The sequence below is a fragment of the Schistocerca nitens genome, chromosome 2 (assembly GCF_023898315.1).
Source record: "Schistocerca nitens isolate TAMUIC-IGC-003100 chromosome 2, iqSchNite1.1, whole genome shotgun sequence".
Taxonomy (NCBI): Eukaryota; Metazoa; Arthropoda; class Insecta; order Orthoptera; family Acrididae; genus Schistocerca; species Schistocerca nitens.
Window position 1 is genome coordinate 306146687 of NC_064615.1, and position 18788 is coordinate 306165474.

The 18788-nt window shown below is 54.6% G+C and overlaps 44 non-coding genes across 44 annotated transcripts; 8 read left to right on the top strand and 36 right to left on the bottom strand.

Annotated features, from left to right (window-relative positions):
* Positions 1-109: 109 nt before the first annotated feature.
* Positions 110-183, bottom strand: Trnai-aau (transfer RNA isoleucine (anticodon AAU)). The gene has a single exon. It is a non-coding gene; the product is annotated as a tRNA-Ile (tRNA).
* A 198-nt stretch (positions 184-381) lies between these two features.
* Positions 382-453, bottom strand: Trnae-uuc (transfer RNA glutamic acid (anticodon UUC)). The gene has a single exon. It is a non-coding gene; the product is annotated as a tRNA-Glu (tRNA).
* A 305-nt stretch (positions 454-758) lies between these two features.
* On the bottom strand, positions 759-831 carry Trnam-cau (transfer RNA methionine (anticodon CAU)). Its single transcript has one exon. It is a non-coding gene; the product is annotated as a tRNA-Met (tRNA).
* Positions 832-1211: 380 nt separating this feature from the next.
* Trnag-gcc (transfer RNA glycine (anticodon GCC)) lies at positions 1212-1282 on the bottom strand. The gene has a single exon. It is a non-coding gene; the product is annotated as a tRNA-Gly (tRNA).
* Positions 1283-1622: 340 nt separating this feature from the next.
* Positions 1623-1694, top strand: Trnag-ucc (transfer RNA glycine (anticodon UCC)). Its single transcript has one exon. It is a non-coding gene; the product is annotated as a tRNA-Gly (tRNA).
* A 602-nt stretch (positions 1695-2296) lies between these two features.
* Trnai-aau (transfer RNA isoleucine (anticodon AAU)) lies at positions 2297-2370 on the bottom strand. The gene has a single exon. It is a non-coding gene; the product is annotated as a tRNA-Ile (tRNA).
* A 198-nt stretch (positions 2371-2568) lies between these two features.
* Positions 2569-2640, bottom strand: Trnae-uuc (transfer RNA glutamic acid (anticodon UUC)). The gene has a single exon. It is a non-coding gene; the product is annotated as a tRNA-Glu (tRNA).
* A 305-nt stretch (positions 2641-2945) lies between these two features.
* Trnam-cau (transfer RNA methionine (anticodon CAU)) lies at positions 2946-3018 on the bottom strand. Its single transcript has one exon. It is a non-coding gene; the product is annotated as a tRNA-Met (tRNA).
* Positions 3019-3398: 380 nt separating this feature from the next.
* On the bottom strand, positions 3399-3469 carry Trnag-gcc (transfer RNA glycine (anticodon GCC)). The gene has a single exon. It is a non-coding gene; the product is annotated as a tRNA-Gly (tRNA).
* A 340-nt stretch (positions 3470-3809) lies between these two features.
* On the top strand, positions 3810-3881 carry Trnag-ucc (transfer RNA glycine (anticodon UCC)). Its single transcript has one exon. It is a non-coding gene; the product is annotated as a tRNA-Gly (tRNA).
* A 602-nt stretch (positions 3882-4483) lies between these two features.
* Positions 4484-4557, bottom strand: Trnai-aau (transfer RNA isoleucine (anticodon AAU)). The gene has a single exon. It is a non-coding gene; the product is annotated as a tRNA-Ile (tRNA).
* A 198-nt stretch (positions 4558-4755) lies between these two features.
* Positions 4756-4827, bottom strand: Trnae-uuc (transfer RNA glutamic acid (anticodon UUC)). The gene has a single exon. It is a non-coding gene; the product is annotated as a tRNA-Glu (tRNA).
* Positions 4828-5132: 305 nt separating this feature from the next.
* Trnam-cau (transfer RNA methionine (anticodon CAU)) lies at positions 5133-5205 on the bottom strand. The gene has a single exon. It is a non-coding gene; the product is annotated as a tRNA-Met (tRNA).
* A 380-nt stretch (positions 5206-5585) lies between these two features.
* Trnag-gcc (transfer RNA glycine (anticodon GCC)) lies at positions 5586-5656 on the bottom strand. Its single transcript has one exon. It is a non-coding gene; the product is annotated as a tRNA-Gly (tRNA).
* A 340-nt stretch (positions 5657-5996) lies between these two features.
* On the top strand, positions 5997-6068 carry Trnag-ucc (transfer RNA glycine (anticodon UCC)). The gene has a single exon. It is a non-coding gene; the product is annotated as a tRNA-Gly (tRNA).
* A 602-nt stretch (positions 6069-6670) lies between these two features.
* On the bottom strand, positions 6671-6744 carry Trnai-aau (transfer RNA isoleucine (anticodon AAU)). Its single transcript has one exon. It is a non-coding gene; the product is annotated as a tRNA-Ile (tRNA).
* Positions 6745-6942: 198 nt separating this feature from the next.
* Positions 6943-7014, bottom strand: Trnae-uuc (transfer RNA glutamic acid (anticodon UUC)). The gene has a single exon. It is a non-coding gene; the product is annotated as a tRNA-Glu (tRNA).
* A 305-nt stretch (positions 7015-7319) lies between these two features.
* On the bottom strand, positions 7320-7392 carry Trnam-cau (transfer RNA methionine (anticodon CAU)). The gene has a single exon. It is a non-coding gene; the product is annotated as a tRNA-Met (tRNA).
* A 380-nt stretch (positions 7393-7772) lies between these two features.
* Positions 7773-7843, bottom strand: Trnag-gcc (transfer RNA glycine (anticodon GCC)). Its single transcript has one exon. It is a non-coding gene; the product is annotated as a tRNA-Gly (tRNA).
* Positions 7844-8183: 340 nt separating this feature from the next.
* Trnag-ucc (transfer RNA glycine (anticodon UCC)) lies at positions 8184-8255 on the top strand. Its single transcript has one exon. It is a non-coding gene; the product is annotated as a tRNA-Gly (tRNA).
* A 602-nt stretch (positions 8256-8857) lies between these two features.
* On the bottom strand, positions 8858-8931 carry Trnai-aau (transfer RNA isoleucine (anticodon AAU)). Its single transcript has one exon. It is a non-coding gene; the product is annotated as a tRNA-Ile (tRNA).
* A 198-nt stretch (positions 8932-9129) lies between these two features.
* Trnae-uuc (transfer RNA glutamic acid (anticodon UUC)) lies at positions 9130-9201 on the bottom strand. Its single transcript has one exon. It is a non-coding gene; the product is annotated as a tRNA-Glu (tRNA).
* Positions 9202-9506: 305 nt separating this feature from the next.
* Trnam-cau (transfer RNA methionine (anticodon CAU)) lies at positions 9507-9579 on the bottom strand. The gene has a single exon. It is a non-coding gene; the product is annotated as a tRNA-Met (tRNA).
* A 380-nt stretch (positions 9580-9959) lies between these two features.
* On the bottom strand, positions 9960-10030 carry Trnag-gcc (transfer RNA glycine (anticodon GCC)). The gene has a single exon. It is a non-coding gene; the product is annotated as a tRNA-Gly (tRNA).
* A 340-nt stretch (positions 10031-10370) lies between these two features.
* Trnag-ucc (transfer RNA glycine (anticodon UCC)) lies at positions 10371-10442 on the top strand. Its single transcript has one exon. It is a non-coding gene; the product is annotated as a tRNA-Gly (tRNA).
* Positions 10443-11044: 602 nt separating this feature from the next.
* Positions 11045-11118, bottom strand: Trnai-aau (transfer RNA isoleucine (anticodon AAU)). Its single transcript has one exon. It is a non-coding gene; the product is annotated as a tRNA-Ile (tRNA).
* A 198-nt stretch (positions 11119-11316) lies between these two features.
* Trnae-uuc (transfer RNA glutamic acid (anticodon UUC)) lies at positions 11317-11388 on the bottom strand. Its single transcript has one exon. It is a non-coding gene; the product is annotated as a tRNA-Glu (tRNA).
* A 305-nt stretch (positions 11389-11693) lies between these two features.
* Trnam-cau (transfer RNA methionine (anticodon CAU)) lies at positions 11694-11766 on the bottom strand. Its single transcript has one exon. It is a non-coding gene; the product is annotated as a tRNA-Met (tRNA).
* Positions 11767-12146: 380 nt separating this feature from the next.
* Positions 12147-12217, bottom strand: Trnag-gcc (transfer RNA glycine (anticodon GCC)). Its single transcript has one exon. It is a non-coding gene; the product is annotated as a tRNA-Gly (tRNA).
* A 340-nt stretch (positions 12218-12557) lies between these two features.
* Trnag-ucc (transfer RNA glycine (anticodon UCC)) lies at positions 12558-12629 on the top strand. The gene has a single exon. It is a non-coding gene; the product is annotated as a tRNA-Gly (tRNA).
* A 602-nt stretch (positions 12630-13231) lies between these two features.
* Trnai-aau (transfer RNA isoleucine (anticodon AAU)) lies at positions 13232-13305 on the bottom strand. Its single transcript has one exon. It is a non-coding gene; the product is annotated as a tRNA-Ile (tRNA).
* A 198-nt stretch (positions 13306-13503) lies between these two features.
* Positions 13504-13575, bottom strand: Trnae-uuc (transfer RNA glutamic acid (anticodon UUC)). Its single transcript has one exon. It is a non-coding gene; the product is annotated as a tRNA-Glu (tRNA).
* A 305-nt stretch (positions 13576-13880) lies between these two features.
* Positions 13881-13953, bottom strand: Trnam-cau (transfer RNA methionine (anticodon CAU)). The gene has a single exon. It is a non-coding gene; the product is annotated as a tRNA-Met (tRNA).
* A 380-nt stretch (positions 13954-14333) lies between these two features.
* On the bottom strand, positions 14334-14404 carry Trnag-gcc (transfer RNA glycine (anticodon GCC)). Its single transcript has one exon. It is a non-coding gene; the product is annotated as a tRNA-Gly (tRNA).
* Positions 14405-14744: 340 nt separating this feature from the next.
* Trnag-ucc (transfer RNA glycine (anticodon UCC)) lies at positions 14745-14816 on the top strand. The gene has a single exon. It is a non-coding gene; the product is annotated as a tRNA-Gly (tRNA).
* A 602-nt stretch (positions 14817-15418) lies between these two features.
* Trnai-aau (transfer RNA isoleucine (anticodon AAU)) lies at positions 15419-15492 on the bottom strand. The gene has a single exon. It is a non-coding gene; the product is annotated as a tRNA-Ile (tRNA).
* A 198-nt stretch (positions 15493-15690) lies between these two features.
* Positions 15691-15762, bottom strand: Trnae-uuc (transfer RNA glutamic acid (anticodon UUC)). The gene has a single exon. It is a non-coding gene; the product is annotated as a tRNA-Glu (tRNA).
* A 305-nt stretch (positions 15763-16067) lies between these two features.
* On the bottom strand, positions 16068-16140 carry Trnam-cau (transfer RNA methionine (anticodon CAU)). The gene has a single exon. It is a non-coding gene; the product is annotated as a tRNA-Met (tRNA).
* Positions 16141-16520: 380 nt separating this feature from the next.
* Positions 16521-16591, bottom strand: Trnag-gcc (transfer RNA glycine (anticodon GCC)). Its single transcript has one exon. It is a non-coding gene; the product is annotated as a tRNA-Gly (tRNA).
* Positions 16592-16931: 340 nt separating this feature from the next.
* On the top strand, positions 16932-17003 carry Trnag-ucc (transfer RNA glycine (anticodon UCC)). The gene has a single exon. It is a non-coding gene; the product is annotated as a tRNA-Gly (tRNA).
* A 602-nt stretch (positions 17004-17605) lies between these two features.
* Positions 17606-17679, bottom strand: Trnai-aau (transfer RNA isoleucine (anticodon AAU)). Its single transcript has one exon. It is a non-coding gene; the product is annotated as a tRNA-Ile (tRNA).
* Positions 17680-17877: 198 nt separating this feature from the next.
* Positions 17878-17949, bottom strand: Trnae-uuc (transfer RNA glutamic acid (anticodon UUC)). The gene has a single exon. It is a non-coding gene; the product is annotated as a tRNA-Glu (tRNA).
* Positions 17950-18254: 305 nt separating this feature from the next.
* Positions 18255-18327, bottom strand: Trnam-cau (transfer RNA methionine (anticodon CAU)). The gene has a single exon. It is a non-coding gene; the product is annotated as a tRNA-Met (tRNA).
* A 380-nt stretch (positions 18328-18707) lies between these two features.
* Positions 18708-18778, bottom strand: Trnag-gcc (transfer RNA glycine (anticodon GCC)). Its single transcript has one exon. It is a non-coding gene; the product is annotated as a tRNA-Gly (tRNA).
* Positions 18779-18788: the final 10 nt, after the last annotated feature.

An 18788-nucleotide genomic window follows, 5' to 3' on the forward strand; every position in this document is an offset into this window, starting at 1 on the left:
CAAGTCGGGTTCGGATCCTCTGTCAACTTCCACGCAGGGTGATGATCTTTTGGTCATCACACTCGCCAGCTGAAATCGGCGCTGCCTTTTCGTGGTAGTAAAAGCGTTGTGGCCCGTGGGGGGATCGAACCCACGACCTTCGCGTTATTAGCACGACGCTCTAACCAACTGAGCTAACGGGCCTCGACAGTTGCGCTCGCTCAGCCCTACGCTGCAAACGTATGGCATGAAGCCGTACACCATTTCTATGGTCGTCGGATGTCTGCTTCCCTCGTCTATACTCTGCTGACGGTCACGAAACAGTAGATATATTGCGAGCAGGACGGGAAACGGCAGCTCGGACAGCTCAAACTTGTCACGATTCGTGTGGAAAAAGTTCCGTTCCGGTACCGGGAATCGAACCCGGGCCTCCTGGGTGAAAGCCAGGTATCCTAGCCACTAGACCACACCGGATGTGGGCGTTCCTGCGGCGGATCGGACGGTCGCTTGTAGCATTTCGTGTCGTGTCCCGCGTCGGCGCCCTTCTCTCTTTGCGAGCGTCTTTGCGCATACTGACTGGCAAGGCGCGCACCTCAAACGTCTCAGAGCAATGTTTTTGGCTTCATGCTGTGCTAGGAGAAGAGGAAAAGGGAAGCTGTAAGTAGCAATAACAGGGAGTAAACATTTTCCCGCTGAAGCGTTGAAAACGTTGTGGATAAAAAACAAGAAATAAGTTGGTGCCCTAGCAACAGCATCACCATCAGTCACAGAAAATTAAATGCCCCGGGTGAGGATCGAACTCACGACCTTAAGATTATGAGACTTACGCGCTGCCTACTGCGCTACCGAGGCACAGGTGAAGCGCTTGTCCTGGAAACTGGGTAAGTACCACACCCAATGTTAGACGTAAAGACACTGTACTTCCTGGATAACGTGTTCTGTTGCTACACGTGCATTGCCAGCCCAGTTGATTGCGGTGTTGCTGCAGATTTGCAAACGATAGGCAGCACTCCTTGTCGTTAACGTTCAGTGCCTCGGAGGCACCTGGACACAGCAACTTGCGAGGCCAGGCCGACGCTAGTCTGTAGAACACCATGCGAGCGTCCTAGTGGGGACCCGCGAGTGCTGCGTTCTCGGTTCTTCTCAAGGGAATCCTGCTATACATTCATGTGGATCGTGCATCTCAAGCGCGCAAGCCACACGGCAGCATTATCGTGGGAAAAGCAAAATGATGCATCGGCCGGGAATCGAACCCGGGCCGCCCGCGTGGCAGGCGAGCATTCTACCACTGAACCACCGATGCTCGGGCCGGTAGTAACTGCACGCTGCTTCCCGAGCAGATGTCTCAAGGGAAAGTGGGACTGCCGTCAAGCGCCGTAGCATTCTGTCGAGAAGATGCTGCAGACGCTGAATCCTGCACTGTACTGCTTAAAAATGCCGCCAGAACGCGGTCCTCTGCGTACTCTTGCGTCGCCGGCGCCGACTCTTGCCAAGGATGCGAAATGTGCGCGGATACGCTGTCCGAACGCGCCTGGATGTGCTCCCCTAGCCTACCTCGAAATGCGCCTGCCAGGTACGATCACCTTCGGCCGCTGCCGACAGGCGGGAAGCCGACACAGCGCGGCGTCGGGGCGCTCGCTTGTGCGGTGGTGGTGTAATGGTCAGCATAGTTGCCTTCCAAGCAGTTGGTCCGGGTTCGATTCCCGGCCACCGCAACAGGCTTTTTAATGTCACGTATGAGTACTTTCGCCACGCGCCCTTAACTTAATGTTTTTTCCCCCTCTTACTCGCTGCAGACCAGCCTATAGTGTGTCTCGACTGTCTCGACTTGTCTCGACTTTGCTCAGCTGACGCGAGAGCTGACGCTCTCCAATCGGCCTATATCAAAACGACAAGCACGAGAAACGACTGAGAGAGGTAAGGAGAGGCGGGGCGATGTACACACAGCACGCCCGTTCATTTCACGGTGGCGTCTCCCTGACCGAACCGGGCTGTAGCTCCGAAAACAAAGGAGAAAGAAAAATAGGAAGTAAAACTGCCAACAGTACCCTGTGTCCCCATGCGCTCTCCCGCCCAAGTACCGACAAGGGCCAAAGTTGTTACGCATCGGCAATCGGACATTTCCTTTCATCTTCTCTTTATCGGTTGAGAACCAGTGTATTCAACATATTATGGCCATTGCCGAGTGAATGCTGTAGCGCTTCCCGACAAGTCGGGTTCGGATCCTCTGTCAACTTCCACGCAGGGTGATGATGTTTTGGTCATCACACTCGCCAGCTGAAATCGGCGCTGCCTTTTCGTGGTAGTAAAAGCGTTGTGGCCCGTGGGGGGATCGAACCCACGACCTTCGCGTTATTAGCACGACGCTCTAACCAACTGAGCTAACGGGCCTCGACAGTTGCGCTCGCTCAGCCCTACGCTGCAAACGTATGGCATGAAGCCGTACACCATTTCTATGGTCGTCGGATGTCTGCTTCCCTCGTCTATACTCTGCTGACGGTCACGAAACAGTAGATATATTGCGAGCAGGACGGGAAACGGCAGCTCGGACAGCTCAAACTTGTCACGATTCGTGTGGAAAAAGTTCCGTTCCGGTACCGGGAATCGAACCCGGGCCTCCTGGGTGAAAGCCAGGTATCCTAGCCACTAGACCACACCGGATGTGGGCGTTCCTGCGGCGGATCGGACGGTCGCTTGTAGCATTTCGTGTCGTGTCCCGCGTCGGCGCCCTTCTCTCTTTGCGAGCGTCTTTGCGCATACTGACTGGCAAGGCGCGCACCTCAAACGTCTCAGAGCAATGTTTTTGGCTTCATGCTGTGCTAGGAGAAGAGGAAAAGGGAAGCTGTAAGTAGCAATAACAGGGAGTAAACATTTTCCCGCTGAAGCGTTGAAAACGTTGTGGATAAAAAACAAGAAATAAGTTGGTGCCCTAGCAACAGCATCACCATCAGTCACAGAAAATTAAATGCCCCGGGTGAGGATCGAACTCACGACCTTAAGATTATGAGACTTACGCGCTGCCTACTGCGCTACCGAGGCACAGGTGAAGCGCTTGTCCTGGAAACTGGGTAACTACCACACCCAATGTTAGACGTAAAGACACTGTACTTCCTGGATAACGTGTTCTGTTGCTACACGTGCATTGCCAGCCCAGTTGATTGCGGTGTTGCTGCAGATTTGCAAACGATAGGCAGCACTCCTTGTCGTTAACGTTCAGTGCCTCGGAGGCACCTGGACACAGCAACTTGCGAGGCCAGGCCGACGCTAGTCTGTAGAACACCATGCGAGCGTCCTAGTGGGGACCCGCGAGTGCTGCGTTCTCGGTTCTTCTCAAGGGAATCCTGCTATACATTCATGTGGATCGTGCATCTCAAGCGCGCAAGCCACACGGCAGCATTATCGTGGGAAAAGCAAAATGATGCATCGGCCGGGAATCGAACCCGGGCCGCCCGCGTGGCAGGCGAGCATTCTACCACTGAACCACCGATGCTCGGGCCGGTAGTAACTGCACGCTGCTTCCCGAGCAGATGTCTCAAGGGAAAGTGGGACTGCCGTCAAGCGCCGTAGCATTCTGTCGAGAAGATGCTGCAGACGCTGAATCCTGCACTGTACTGCTTAAAAATGCCGCCAGAACGCGGTCCTCTGCGTACTCTTGCGTCGCCGGCGCCGACTCTTGCCAAGGATGCGAAATGTGCGCGGATACGCTGTCCGAACGCGCCTGGATGTGCTCCCCTAGCCTACCTCGAAATGCGCCTGCCAGGTACGATCACCTTCGGCCGCTGCCGACAGGCGGGAAGCCGACACAGCGCGGCGTCGGGGCGCTCGCTTGTGCGGTGGTGGTGTAATGGTCAGCATAGTTGCCTTCCAAGCAGTTGGTCCGGGTTCGATTCCCGGCCACCGCAACAGGCTTTTTAATGTCACGTATGAGTACTTTCGCCACGCGCCCTTAACTTAATGTTTTTTCCCCCTCTTACTCGCTGCAGACCAGCCTATAGTGTGTCTCGACTGTCTCGACTTGTCTCGACTTTGCTCAGCTGACGCGAGAGCTGACGCTCTCCAATCGGCCTATATCAAAACGACAAGCACGAGAAACGACTGAGAGAGGTAAGGAGAGGCGAGGCGATGTACACACAGCACGCCCGTTCATTTCACGGTGGCGTCTCCCTGACCGAATCGGGCTGTAGCTCCGAAAACAAAGGAGAAAGAAAAATAGGAAGTAAAACTGCCAACAGTACCCTGTGTCCCCATGCGCTCTCCCGCCCAAGTACCGACAAGGGCCAAAGTTGTTACGCATCGGCAATCGGACATTTCCTTTCATCTTCTCTTTATCGGTTGAGAACCAGTGTATTCAACATATTATGGCCATTGCCGAGTGAATGCTGTAGCGCTTCCCGACAAGTCGGGTTCGGATCCTCTGTCAACTTCCACGCAGGGTGATGATCTTTTGGTCATCACACTCGCCAGCTGAAATCGGCGCTGCCTTTTCGTGGTAGTAAAAGCGTTGTGGCCCGTGGGGGGATCGAACCCACGACCTTCGCGTTATTAGCACGACGCTCTAACCAACTGAGCTAACGGGCCTCGACAGTTGCGCTCGCTCAGCCCTACGCTGCAAACGTATGGCATGAAGCCGTACACCATTTCTATGGTCGTCGGATGTCTGCTTCCCTCGTCTATACTCTGCTGACGGTCACGAAACAGTAGATATATTGCGAGCAGGACGGGAAACGGCAGCTCGGACAGCTCAAACTTGTCACGATTCGTGTGGAAAAAGTTCCGTTCCGGTACCGGGAATCGAACCCGGGCCTCCTGGGTGAAAGCCAGGTATCCTAGCCACTAGACCACACCGGATGTGGGCGTTCCTGCGGCGGATCGGACGGTCGCTTGTAGCATTTCGTGTCGTGTCCCGCGTCGGCGCCCTTCTCTCTTTGCGAGCGTCTTTGCGCATACTGACTGGCAAGGCGCGCACCTCAAACGTCTCAGAGCAATGTTTTTGGCTTCATGCTGTGCTAGGAGAAGAGGAAAAGGGAAGCTGTAAGTAGCAATAACAGGGAGTAAACATTTTCCCGCTGAAGCGTTGAAAACGTTGTGGATAAAAAACAAGAAATAAGTTGGTGCCCTAGCAACAGCATCACCATCAGTCACAGAAAATTAAATGCCCCGGGTGAGGATCGAACTCACGACCTTAAGATTATGAGACTTACGCGCTGCCTACTGCGCTACCGAGGCACAGGTGAAGCGCTTGTCCTGGAAACTGGGTAAGTACCACACCCAATGTTAGACGTAAAGACACTGTACTTCCTGGATAACGTGTTCTGTTGCTACACGTGCATTGCCAGCCCAGTTGATTGCGGTGTTGCTGCAGATTTGCAAACGATAGGCAGCACTCCTTGTCGTTAACGTTCAGTGCCTCGGAGGCACCTGGACACAGCAACTTGCGAGGCCAGGCCGACGCTAGTCTGTAGAACACCATGCGAGCGTCCTAGTGGGGACCCGCGAGTGCTGCGTTCTCGGTTCTTCTCAAGGGAATCCTGCTATACATTCATGTGGATCGTGCATCTCAAGCGCGCAAGCCACACGGCAGCATTATCGTGGGAAAAGCAAAATGATGCATCGGCCGGGAATCGAACCCGGGCCGCCCGCGTGGCAGGCGAGCATTCTACCACTGAACCACCGATGCTCGGGCCGGTAGTAACTGCACGCTGCTTCCCGAGCAGATGTCTCAAGGGAAAGTGGGACTGCCGTCAAGCGCCGTAGCATTCTGTCGAGAAGATGCTGCAGACGCTGAATCCTGCACTGTACTGCTTAAAAATGCCGCCAGAACGCGGTCCTCTGCGTACTCTTGCGTCGCCGGCGCCGACTCTTGCCAAGGATGCGAAATGTGCGCGGATACGCTGTCCGAACGCGCCTGGATGTGCTCCCCTAGCCTACCTCGAAATGCGCCTGCCAGGTACGATCACCTTCGGCCGCTGCCGACAGGCGGGAAGCCGACACAGCGCGGCGTCGGGGCGCTCGCTTGTGCGGTGGTGGTGTAATGGTCAGCATAGTTGCCTTCCAAGCAGTTGGTCCGGGTTCGATTCCCGGCCACCGCAACAGGCTTTTTAATGTCACGTATGAGTACTTTCGCCACGCGCCCTTAACTTAATGTTTTTTCCCCCTCTTACTCGCTGCAGACCAGCCTATAGTGTGTCTCGACTGTCTCGACTTGTCTCGACTTTGCTCAGCTGACGCGAGAGCTGACGCTCTCCAATCGGCCTATATCAAAACGACAAGCACGAGAAACGACTGAGAGAGGTAAGGAGAGGCGAGGCGATGTACACACAGCACGCCCGTTCATTTCACGGTGGCGTCTCCCTGACCGAATCGGGCTGTAGCTCCGAAAACAAAGGAGAAAGAAAAATAGGAAGTAAAACTGCCAACAGTACCCTGTGTCCCCATGCGCTCTCCCGCCCAAGTACCGACAAGGGCCAAAGTTGTTACGCATCGGCAATCGGACATTTCCTTTCATCTTCTCTTTATCGGTTGAGAACCAGTGTATTCAACATATTATGGCCATTGCCGAGTGAATGCTGTAGCGCTTCCCGACAAGTCGGGTTCGGATCCTCTGTCAACTTCCACGCAGGGTGATGATGTTTTGGTCATCACACTCGCCAGCTGAAATCGGCGCTGCCTTTTCGTGGTAGTAAAAGCGTTGTGGCCCGTGGGGGGATCGAACCCACGACCTTCGCGTTATTAGCACGACGCTCTAACCAACTGAGCTAACGGGCCTCGACAGTTGCGCTCGCTCAGCCCTACGCTGCAAACGTATGGCATGAAGCCGTACACCATTTCTATGGTCGTCGGATGTCTGCTTCCCTCGTCTATACTCTGCTGACGGTCACGAAACAGTAGATATATTGCGAGCAGGACGGGAAACGGCAGCTCGGACAGCTCAAACTTGTCACGATTCGTGTGGAAAAAGTTCCGTTCCGGTACCGGGAATCGAACCCGGGCCTCCTGGGTGAAAGCCAGGTATCCTAGCCACTAGACCACACCGGATGTGGGCGTTCCTGCGGCGGATCGGACGGTCGCTTGTAGCATTTCGTGTCGTGTCCCGCGTCGGCGCCCTTCTCTCTTTGCGAGCGTCTTTGCGCATACTGACTGGCAAGGCGCGCACCTCAAACGTCTCAGAGCAATGTTTTTGGCTTCATGCTGTGCTAGGAGAAGAGGAAAAGGGAAGCTGTAAGTAGCAATAACAGGGAGTAAACATTTTCCCGCTGAAGCGTTGAAAACGTTGTGGATAAAAAACAAGAAATAAGTTGGTGCCCTAGCAACAGCATCACCATCAGTCACAGAAAATTAAATGCCCCGGGTGAGGATCGAACTCACGACCTTAAGATTATGAGACTTACGCGCTGCCTACTGCGCTACCGAGGCACAGGTGAAGCGCTTGTCCTGGAAACTGGGTAACTACCACACCCAATGTTAGACGTAAAGACACTGTACTTCCTGGATAACGTGTTCTGTTGCTACACGTGCATTGCCAGCCCAGTTGATTGCGGTGTTGCTGCAGATTTGCAAACGATAGGCAGCACTCCTTGTCGTTAACGTTCAGTGCCTCGGAGGCACCTGGACACAGCAACTTGCGAGGCCAGGCCGACGCTAGTCTGTAGAACACCATGCGAGCGTCCTAGTGGGGACCCGCGAGTGCTGCGTTCTCGGTTCTTCTCAAGGGAATCCTGCTATACATTCATGTGGATCGTGCATCTCAAGCGCGCAAGCCACACGGCAGCATTATCGTGGGAAAAGCAAAATGATGCATCGGCCGGGAATCGAACCCGGGCCGCCCGCGTGGCAGGCGAGCATTCTACCACTGAACCACCGATGCTCGGGCCGGTAGTAACTGCACGCTGCTTCCCGAGCAGATGTCTCAAGGGAAAGTGGGACTGCCGTCAAGCGCCGTAGCATTCTGTCGAGAAGATGCTGCAGACGCTGAATCCTGCACTGTACTGCTTAAAAATGCCGCCAGAACGCGGTCCTCTGCGTACTCTTGCGTCGCCGGCGCCGACTCTTGCCAAGGATGCGAAATGTGCGCGGATACGCTGTCCGAACGCGCCTGGATGTGCTCCCCTAGCCTACCTCGAAATGCGCCTGCCAGGTACGATCACCTTCGGCCGCTGCCGACAGGCGGGAAGCCGACACAGCGCGGCGTCGGGGCGCTCGCTTGTGCGGTGGTGGTGTAATGGTCAGCATAGTTGCCTTCCAAGCAGTTGGTCCGGGTTCGATTCCCGGCCACCGCAACAGGCTTTTTAATGTCACGTATGAGTACTTTCGCCACGCGCCCTTAACTTAATGTTTTTTCCCCCTCTTACTCGCTGCAGACCAGCCTATAGTGTGTCTCGACTGTCTCGACTTGTCTCGACTTTGCTCAGCTGACGCGAGAGCTGACGCTCTCCAATCGGCCTATATCAAAACGACAAGCACGAGAAACGACTGAGAGAGGTAAGGAGAGGCGAGGCGATGTACACACAGCACGCCCGTTCATTTCACGGTGGCGTCTCCCTGACCGAATCGGGCTGTAGCTCCGAAAACAAAGGAGAAAGAAAAATAGGAAGTAAAACTGCCAACAGTACCCTGTGTCCCCATGCGCTCTCCCGCCCAAGTACCGACAAGGGCCAAAGTTGTTACGCATCGGCAATCGGACATTTCCTTTCATCTTCTCTTTATCGGTTGAGAACCAGTGTATTCAACATATTATGGCCATTGCCGAGTGAATGCTGTAGCGCTTCCCGACAAGTCGGGTTCGGATCCTCTGTCAACTTCCACGCAGGGTGATGATCTTTTGGTCATCACACTCGCCAGCTGAAATCGGCGCTGCCTTTTCGTGGTAGTAAAAGCGTTGTGGCCCGTGGGGGGATCGAACCCACGACCTTCGCGTTATTAGCACGACGCTCTAACCAACTGAGCTAACGGGCCTCGACAGTTGCGCTCGCTCAGCCCTACGCTGCAAACGTATGGCATGAAGCCGTACACCATTTCTATGGTCGTCGGATGTCTGCTTCCCTCGTCTATACTCTGCTGACGGTCACGAAACAGTAGATATATTGCGAGCAGGACGGGAAACGGCAGCTCGGACAGCTCAAACTTGTCACGATTCGTGTGGAAAAAGTTCCGTTCCGGTACCGGGAATCGAACCCGGGCCTCCTGGGTGAAAGCCAGGTATCCTAGCCACTAGACCACACCGGATGTGGGCGTTCCTGCGGCGGATCGGACGGTCGCTTGTAGCATTTCGTGTCGTGTCCCGCGTCGGCGCCCTTCTCTCTTTGCGAGCGTCTTTGCGCATACTGACTGGCAAGGCGCGCACCTCAAACGTCTCAGAGCAATGTTTTTGGCTTCATGCTGTGCTAGGAGAAGAGGAAAAGGGAAGCTGTAAGTAGCAATAACAGGGAGTAAACATTTTCCCGCTGAAGCGTTGAAAACGTTGTGGATAAAAAACAAGAAATAAGTTGGTGCCCTAGCAACAGCATCACCATCAGTCACAGAAAATTAAATGCCCCGGGTGAGGATCGAACTCACGACCTTAAGATTATGAGACTTACGCGCTGCCTACTGCGCTACCGAGGCACAGGTGAAGCGCTTGTCCTGGAAACTGGGTAAGTACCACACCCAATGTTAGACGTAAAGACACTGTACTTCCTGGATAACGTGTTCTGTTGCTACACGTGCATTGCCAGCCCAGTTGATTGCGGTGTTGCTGCAGATTTGCAAACGATAGGCAGCACTCCTTGTCGTTAACGTTCAGTGCCTCGGAGGCACCTGGACACAGCAACTTGCGAGGCCAGGCCGACGCTAGTCTGTAGAACACCATGCGAGCGTCCTAGTGGGGACCCGCGAGTGCTGCGTTCTCGGTTCTTCTCAAGGGAATCCTGCTATACATTCATGTGGATCGTGCATCTCAAGCGCGCAAGCCACACGGCAGCATTATCGTGGGAAAAGCAAAATGATGCATCGGCCGGGAATCGAACCCGGGCCGCCCGCGTGGCAGGCGAGCATTCTACCACTGAACCACCGATGCTCGGGCCGGTAGTAACTGCACGCTGCTTCCCGAGCAGATGTCTCAAGGGAAAGTGGGACTGCCGTCAAGCGCCGTAGCATTCTGTCGAGAAGATGCTGCAGACGCTGAATCCTGCACTGTACTGCTTAAAAATGCCGCCAGAACGCGGTCCTCTGCGTACTCTTGCGTCGCCGGCGCCGACTCTTGCCAAGGATGCGAAATGTGCGCGGATACGCTGTCCGAACGCGCCTGGATGTGCTCCCCTAGCCTACCTCGAAATGCGCCTGCCAGGTACGATCACCTTCGGCCGCTGCCGACAGGCGGGAAGCCGACACAGCGCGGCGTCGGGGCGCTCGCTTGTGCGGTGGTGGTGTAATGGTCAGCATAGTTGCCTTCCAAGCAGTTGGTCCGGGTTCGATTCCCGGCCACCGCAACAGGCTTTTTAATGTCACGTATGAGTACTTTCGCCACGCGCCCTTAACTTAATGTTTTTTCCCCCTCTTACTCGCTGCAGACCAGCCTATAGTGTGTCTCGACTGTCTCGACTTGTCTCGACTTTGCTCAGCTGACGCGAGAGCTGACGCTCTCCAATCGGCCTATATCAAAACGACAAGCACGAGAAACGACTGAGAGAGGTAAGGAGAGGCGGGGCGATGTACACACAGCACGCCCGTTCATTTCACGGTGGCGTCTCCCTGACCGAACCGGGCTGTAGCTCCGAAAACAAAGGAGAAAGAAAAATAGGAAGTAAAACTGCCAACAGTACCCTGTGTCCCCATGCGCTCTCCCGCCCAAGTACCGACAAGGGCCAAAGTTGTTACGCATCGGCAATCGGACATTTCCTTTCATCTTCTCTTTATCGGTTGAGAACCAGTGTATTCAACATATTATGGCCATTGCCGAGTGAATGCTGTAGCGCTTCCCGACAAGTCGGGTTCGGATCCTCTGTCAACTTCCACGCAGGGTGATGATGTTTTGGTCATCACACTCGCCAGCTGAAATCGGCGCTGCCTTTTCGTGGTAGTAAAAGCGTTGTGGCCCGTGGGGGGATCGAACCCACGACCTTCGCGTTATTAGCACGACGCTCTAACCAACTGAGCTAACGGGCCTCGACAGTTGCGCTCGCTCAGCCCTACGCTGCAAACGTATGGCATGAAGCCGTACACCATTTCTATGGTCGTCGGATGTCTGCTTCCCTCGTCTATACTCTGCTGACGGTCACGAAACAGTAGATATATTGCGAGCAGGACGGGAAACGGCAGCTCGGACAGCTCAAACTTGTCACGATTCGTGTGGAAAAAGTTCCGTTCCGGTACCGGGAATCGAACCCGGGCCTCCTGGGTGAAAGCCAGGTATCCTAGCCACTAGACCACACCGGATGTGGGCGTTCCTGCGGCGGATCGGACGGTCGCTTGTAGCATTTCGTGTCGTGTCCCGCGTCGGCGCCCTTCTCTCTTTGCGAGCGTCTTTGCGCATACTGACTGGCAAGGCGCGCACCTCAAACGTCTCAGAGCAATGTTTTTGGCTTCATGCTGTGCTAGGAGAAGAGGAAAAGGGAAGCTGTAAGTAGCAATAACAGGGAGTAAACATTTTCCCGCTGAAGCGTTGAAAACGTTGTGGATAAAAAACAAGAAATAAGTTGGTGCCCTAGCAACAGCATCACCATCAGTCACAGAAAATTAAATGCCCCGGGTGAGGATCGAACTCACGACCTTAAGATTATGAGACTTACGCGCTGCCTACTGCGCTACCGAGGCACAGGTGAAGCGCTTGTCCTGGAAACTGGGTAAGTACCACACCCAATGTTAGACGTAAAGACACTGTACTTCCTGGATAACGTGTTCTGTTGCTACACGTGCATTGCCAGCCCAGTTGATTGCGGTGTTGCTGCAGATTTGCAAACGATAGGCAGCACTCCTTGTCGTTAACGTTCAGTGCCTCGGAGGCACCTGGACACAGCAACTTGCGAGGCCAGGCCGACGCTAGTCTGTAGAACACCATGCGAGCGTCCTAGTGGGGACCCGCGAGTGCTGCGTTCTCGGTTCTTCTCAAGGGAATCCTGCTATACATTCATGTGGATCGTGCATCTCAAGCGCGCAAGCCACACGGCAGCATTATCGTGGGAAAAGCAAAATGATGCATCGGCCGGGAATCGAACCCGGGCCGCCCGCGTGGCAGGCGAGCATTCTACCACTGAACCACCGATGCTCGGGCCGGTAGTAACTGCACGCTGCTTCCCGAGCAGATGTCTCAAGGGAAAGTGGGACTGCCGTCAAGCGCCGTAGCATTCTGTCGAGAAGATGCTGCAGACGCTGAATCCTGCACTGTACTGCTTAAAAATGCCGCCAGAACGCGGTCCTCTGCGTACTCTTGCGTCGCCGGCGCCGACTCTTGCCAAGGATGCGAAATGTGCGCGGATACGCTGTCCGAACGCGCCTGGATGTGCTCCCCTAGCCTACCTCGAAATGCGCCTGCCAGGTACGATCACCTTCGGCCGCTGCCGACAGGCGGGAAGCCGACACAGCGCGGCGTCGGGGCGCTCGCTTGTGCGGTGGTGGTGTAATGGTCAGCATAGTTGCCTTCCAAGCAGTTGGTCCGGGTTCGATTCCCGGCCACCGCAACAGGCTTTTTAATGTCACGTATGAGTACTTTCGCCACGCGCCCTTAACTTAATGTTTTTTCCCCCTCTTACTCGCTGCAGACCAGCCTATAGTGTGTCTCGACTGTCTCGACTTGTCTCGACTTTGCTCAGCTGACGCGAGAGCTGACGCTCTCCAATCGGCCTATATCAAAACGACAAGCACGAGAAACGACTGAGAGAGGTAAGGAGAGGCGGGGCGATGTACACACAGCACGCCCGTTCATTTCACGGTGGCGTCTCCCTGACCGAACCGGGCTGTAGCTCCGAAAACAAAGGAGAAAGAAAAATAGGAAGTAAAACTGCCAACAGTACCCTGTGTCCCCATGCGCTCTCCCGCCCAAGTACCGACAAGGGCCAAAGTTGTTACGCATCGGCAATCGGACATTTCCTTTCATCTTCTCTTTATCGGTTGAGAACCAGTGTATTCAACATATTATGGCCATTGCCGAGTGAATGCTGTAGCGCTTCCCGACAAGTCGGGTTCGGATCCTCTGTCAACTTCCACGCAGGGTGATGATCTTTTGGTCATCACACTCGCCAGCTGAAATCGGCGCTGCCTTTTCGTGGTAGTAAAAGCGTTGTGGCCCGTGGGGGGATCGAACCCACGACCTTCGCGTTATTAGCACGACGCTCTAACCAACTGAGCTAACGGGCCTCGACAGTTGCGCTCGCTCAGCCCTACGCTGCAAACGTATGGCATGAAGCCGTACACCATTTCTATGGTCGTCGGATGTCTGCTTCCCTCGTCTATACTCTGCTGACGGTCACGAAACAGTAGATATATTGCGAGCAGGACGGGAAACGGCAGCTCGGACAGCTCAAACTTGTCACGATTCGTGTGGAAAAAGTTCCGTTCCGGTACCGGGAATCGAACCCGGGCCTCCTGGGTGAAAGCCAGGTATCCTAGCCACTAGACCACACCGGATGTGGGCGTTCCTGCGGCGGATCGGACGGTCGCTTGTAGCATTTCGTGTCGTGTCCCGCGTCGGCGCCCTTCTCTCTTTGCGAGCGTCTTTGCGCATACTGACTGGCAAGGCGCGCACCTCAAACGTCTCAGAGCAATGTTTTTGGCTTCATGCTGTGCTAGGAGAAGAGGAAAAGGGAAGCTGTAAGTAGCAATAACAGGGAGTAAACATTTTCCCGCTGAAGCGTTGAAAACGTTGTGGATAAAAAACAAGAAATAAGTTGGTGCCCTAGCAACAGCATCACCATCAGTCACAGAAAATTAAATGCCCCGGGTGAGGATCGAACTCACGACCTTAAGATTATGAGACTTACGCGCTGCCTACTGCGCTACCGAGGCACAGGTGAAGCGCTTGTCCTGGAAACTGGGTAAGTACCACACCCAATGTTAGACGTAAAGACACTGTACTTCCTGGATAACGTGTTCTGTTGCTACACGTGCATTGCCAGCCCAGTTGATTGCGGTGTTGCTGCAGATTTGCAAACGATAGGCAGCACTCCTTGTCGTTAACGTTCAGTGCCTCGGAGGCACCTGGACACAGCAACTTGCGAGGCCAGGCCGACGCTAGTCTGTAGAACACCATGCGAGCGTCCTAGTGGGGACCCGCGAGTGCTGCGTTCTCGGTTCTTCTCAAGGGAATCCTGCTATACATTCATGTGGATCGTGCATCTCAAGCGCGCAAGCCACACGGCAGCATTATCGTGGGAAAAGCAAAATGATGCATCGGCCGGGAATCGAACCCGGGCCGCCCGCGTGGCAGGCGAGCATTCTACCACTGAACCACCGATGCTCGGGCCGGTAGTAACTGCACGCTGCTTCCCGAGCAGATGTCTCAAGGGAAAGTGGGACTGCCGTCAAGCGCCGTAGCATTCTGTCGAGAAGATGCTGCAGACGCTGAATCCTGCACTGTACTGCTTAAAAATGCCGCCAGAACGCGGTCCTCTGCGTACTCTTGCGTCGCCGGCGCCGACTCTTGCCAAGGATGCGAAATGTGCGCGGATACGCTGTCCGAACGCGCCTGGATGTGCTCCCCTAGCCTACCTCGAAATGCGCCTGCCAGGTACGATCACCTTCGGCCGCTGCCGACAGGCGGGAAGCCGACACAGCGCGGCGTCGGGGCGCTCGCTTGTGCGGTGGTGGTGTAATGGTCAGCATAGTTGCCTTCCAAGCAGTTGGTCCGGGTTCGATTCCCGGCCACCGCAACAGGCTTTTTAATGTCACGTATGAGTACTTTCGCCACGCGCCCTTAACTTAATGTTTTTTCCCCCTCTTACTCGCTGCAGACCAGCCTATAGTGTGTCTCGACTGTCTCGACTTGTCTCGACTTTGCTCAGCTGACGCGAGAGCTGACGCTCTCCAATCGGCCTATATCAAAACGACAAGCACGAGAAACGACTGAGAGAGGTAAGGAGAGGCGAGGCGATGTACACACAGCACGCCCGTTCATTTCACGGTGGCGTCTCCCTGACCGAATCGGGCTGTAGCTCCGAAAACAAAGGAGAAAGAAAAATAGGAAGTAAAACTGCCAACAGTACCCTGTGTCCCCATGCGCTCTCCCGCCCAAGTACCGACAAGGGCCAAAGTTGTTACGCATCGGCAATCGGACATTTCCTTTCATCTTCTCTTTATCGGTTGAGAACCAGTGTATTCAACATATTATGGCCATTGCCGAGTGAATGCTGTAGCGCTTCCCGACAAGTCGGGTTCGGATCCTCTGTCAACTTCCACGCAGGGTGATGATGTTTTGGTCATCACACTCGCCAGCTGAAATCGGCGCTGCCTTTTCGTGGTAGTAAAAGCGTTGTGGCCCGTGGGGGGATCGAACCCACGACCTTCGCGTTATTAGCACGACGCTCTAACCAACTGAGCTAACGGGCCTCGACAGTTGCGCTCGCTCAGCCCTACGCTGCAAACGTATGGCATGAAGCCGTACACCATTTCTATGGTCGTCGGATGTCTGCTTCCCTCGTCTATACTCTGCTGACGGTCACGAAACAGTAGATATATTGCGAGCAGGACGGGAAACGGCAGCTCGGACAGCTCAAACTTGTCACGATTCGTGTGGAAAAAGTTCCGTTCCGGTACCGGGAATCGAACCCGGGCCTCCTGGGTGAAAGCCAGGTATCCTAGCCACTAGACCACACCGGATGTGGGCGTTCCTGCGGCGGATCGGACGGTCGCTTGTAGCATTTCGTGTCGTGTCCCGCGTCGGCGCCCTTCTCTCTTTGCGAGCGTCTTTGCGCATACTGACTGGCAAGGCGCGCACCTCAAACGTCTCAGAGCAATGTTTTTGGCTTCATGCTGTGCTAGGAGAAGAGGAAAAGGGAAGCTGTAAGTAGCAATAACAGGGAGTAAACATTTTCCCGCTGAAGCGTTGAAAACGTTGTGGATAAAAAACAAGAAATAAGTTGGTGCCCTAGCAACAGCATCACCATCAGTCACAGAAAATTAAATGCCCCGGGTGAGGATCGAACTCACGACCTTAAGATTATGAGACTTACGCGCTGCCTACTGCGCTACCGAGGCACAGGTGAAGCGCTTGTCCTGGAAACTGGGTAAGTACCACACCCAATGTTAGACGTAAAGACACTGTACTTCCTGGATAACGTGTTCTGTTGCTACACGTGCATTGCCAGCCCAGTTGATTGCGGTGTTGCTGCAGATTTGCAAACGATAGGCAGCACTCCTTGTCGTTAACGTTCAGTGCCTCGGAGGCACCTGGACACAGCAACTTGCGAGGCCAGGCCGACGCTAGTCTGTAGAACACCATGCGAGCGTCCTAGTGGGGACCCGCGAGTGCTGCGTTCTCGGTTCTTCTCAAGGGAATCCTGCTATACATTCATGTGGATCGTGCATCTCAAGCGCGCAAGCCACACGGCAGCATTATCGTGGGAAAAGCAAAATGATGCATCGGCCGGGAATCGAACCCGGGCCGCCCGCGTGGCAGGCGAGCATTCTACCACTGAACCACCGATGCTCGGGCCGGTAGTAACTGCACGCTGCTTCCCGAGCAGATGTCTCAAGGGAAAGTGGGACTGCCGTCAAGCGCCGTAGCATTCTGTCGAGAAGATGCTGCAGACGCTGAATCCTGCACTGTACTGCTTAAAAATGCCGCCAGAACGCGGTCCTCTGCGTACTCTTGCGTCGCCGGCGCCGACTCTTGCCAAGGATGCGAAATGTGCGCGGATACGCTGTCCGAACGCGCCTGGATGTGCTCCCCTAGCCTACCTCGAAATGCGCCTGCCAGGTACGATCACCTTCGGCCGCTGCCGACAGGCGGGAAGCCGACACAGCGCGGCGTCGGGGCGCTCGCTTGTGCGGTGGTGGTGTAATGGTCAGCATAGTTGCCTTCCAAGCAGTTGGTCCGGGTTCGATTCCCGGCCACCGCAACAGGCTTTTTAATGTCACGTATGAGTACTTTCGCCACGCGCCCTTAACTTAATGTTTTTTCCCCCTCTTACTCGCTGCAGACCAGCCTATAGTGTGTCTCGACTGTCTCGACTTGTCTCGACTTTGCTCAGCTGACGCGAGAGCTGACGCTCTCCAATCGGCCTATATCAAAACGACAAGCACGAGAAACGACTGAGAGAGGTAAGGAGAGGCGAGGCGATGTACACACAGCACGCCCGTTCATTTCACGGTGGCGTCTCCCTGACCGAATCGGGCTGTAGCTCCGAAAACAAAGGAGAAAGAAAAATAGGAAGTAAAACTGCCAACAGTACCCTGTGTCCCCATGCGCTCTCCCGCCCAAGTACCGACAAGGGCCAAAGTTGTTACGCATCGGCAATCGGACATTTCCTTTCATCTTCTCTTTATCGGTTGAGAACCAGTGTATTCAACATATTATGGCCATTGCCGAGTGAATGCTGTAGCGCTTCCCGACAAGTCGGGTTCGGATCCTCTGTCAACTTCCACGCAGGGTGATGATCTTTTGGTCATCACACTCGCCAGCTGAAATCGGCGCTGCCTTTTCGTGGTAGTAAAAGCGTTGTGGCCCGTGGGGGGATCGAACCCACGACCTTCGCGTTATTAGCACGACGCTCTAACCAACTGAGCTAACGGGCCTCGACAGTTGCGCTCGCTCAGCCCTACGCTGCAAACGTATGGCATGAAGCCGTACACCATTTCTATGGTCGTCGGATGTCTGCTTCCCTCGTCTATACTCTGCTGACGGTCACGAAACAGTAGATATATTGCGAGCAGGACGGGAAACGGCAGCTCGGACAGCTCAAACTTGTCACGATTCGTGTGGAAAAAGTTCCGTTCCGGTACCGGGAATCGAACCCGGGCCTCCTGGGTGAAAGCCAGGTATCCTAGCCACTAGACCACACCGGATGCGGGCGTTCCTGCGGCGGATCGGACGGTCGCTTGTAGCATTTCGTGTCGTGTCCCGCGTCGGCGCCCTTCTCTCTTTGCGAGCGTCTTTGCGCATACTGACTAGCAAGGCGCGCACCTCAAACGTCTCAGAGCAATGTTTTTGGCTTCATGCTGTGCTAGGAGAAGAGGAAAAGGGAAGCTGTAAGTAGCAATAACAGGGAGTAAACATTTTCCCGCTGAAGCGTTGAAAACGTTGTGGATAAAAAACAAGAAATAAGTTGGTGCCCTAGCAACAGCATCACCATCAGTCACAGAAAATTAAATGCCCCGGGTGAGGATCGAACTCACGACCTTAAGATTATGAGACTTACGCGCTGCCTACTGCGCTACCGAGGCACAGGTGAAGCGCTTGTCCTGGAAACTGGGTAAGTACCACACCCAATGTTAGACGTAAAGACACTGTACTTCCTGGATAACGTGTTCTGTTGCTACACGTGCATTGCCAGCCCAGTTGATTGCGGTGTTGCTGCAGATTTGCAAACGATAGGCAGCACTCCTTGTCGTTAACGTTCAGTGCCTCGGAGGCACCTGGACACAGCAACTTGCGAGGCCAGGCCGACGCTAGTCTGTAGAACACCATGCGAGCGTCCTAGTGGGGACCCGCGAGTGCTGCGTTCTCGGTTCTTCTCAAGGGAATCCTGCTATACATTCATGTGGATCGTGCATCTCAAGCGCGCAAGCCACACGGCAGCATTATCGTGGGAAAAGCAAAATGATGCATCGGCCGGGAATCGAACCCGGGCCGCCCGCGTGGCAGGCGAGCATTCTACCACTGAACCACCGATGCTCGGGCCGGT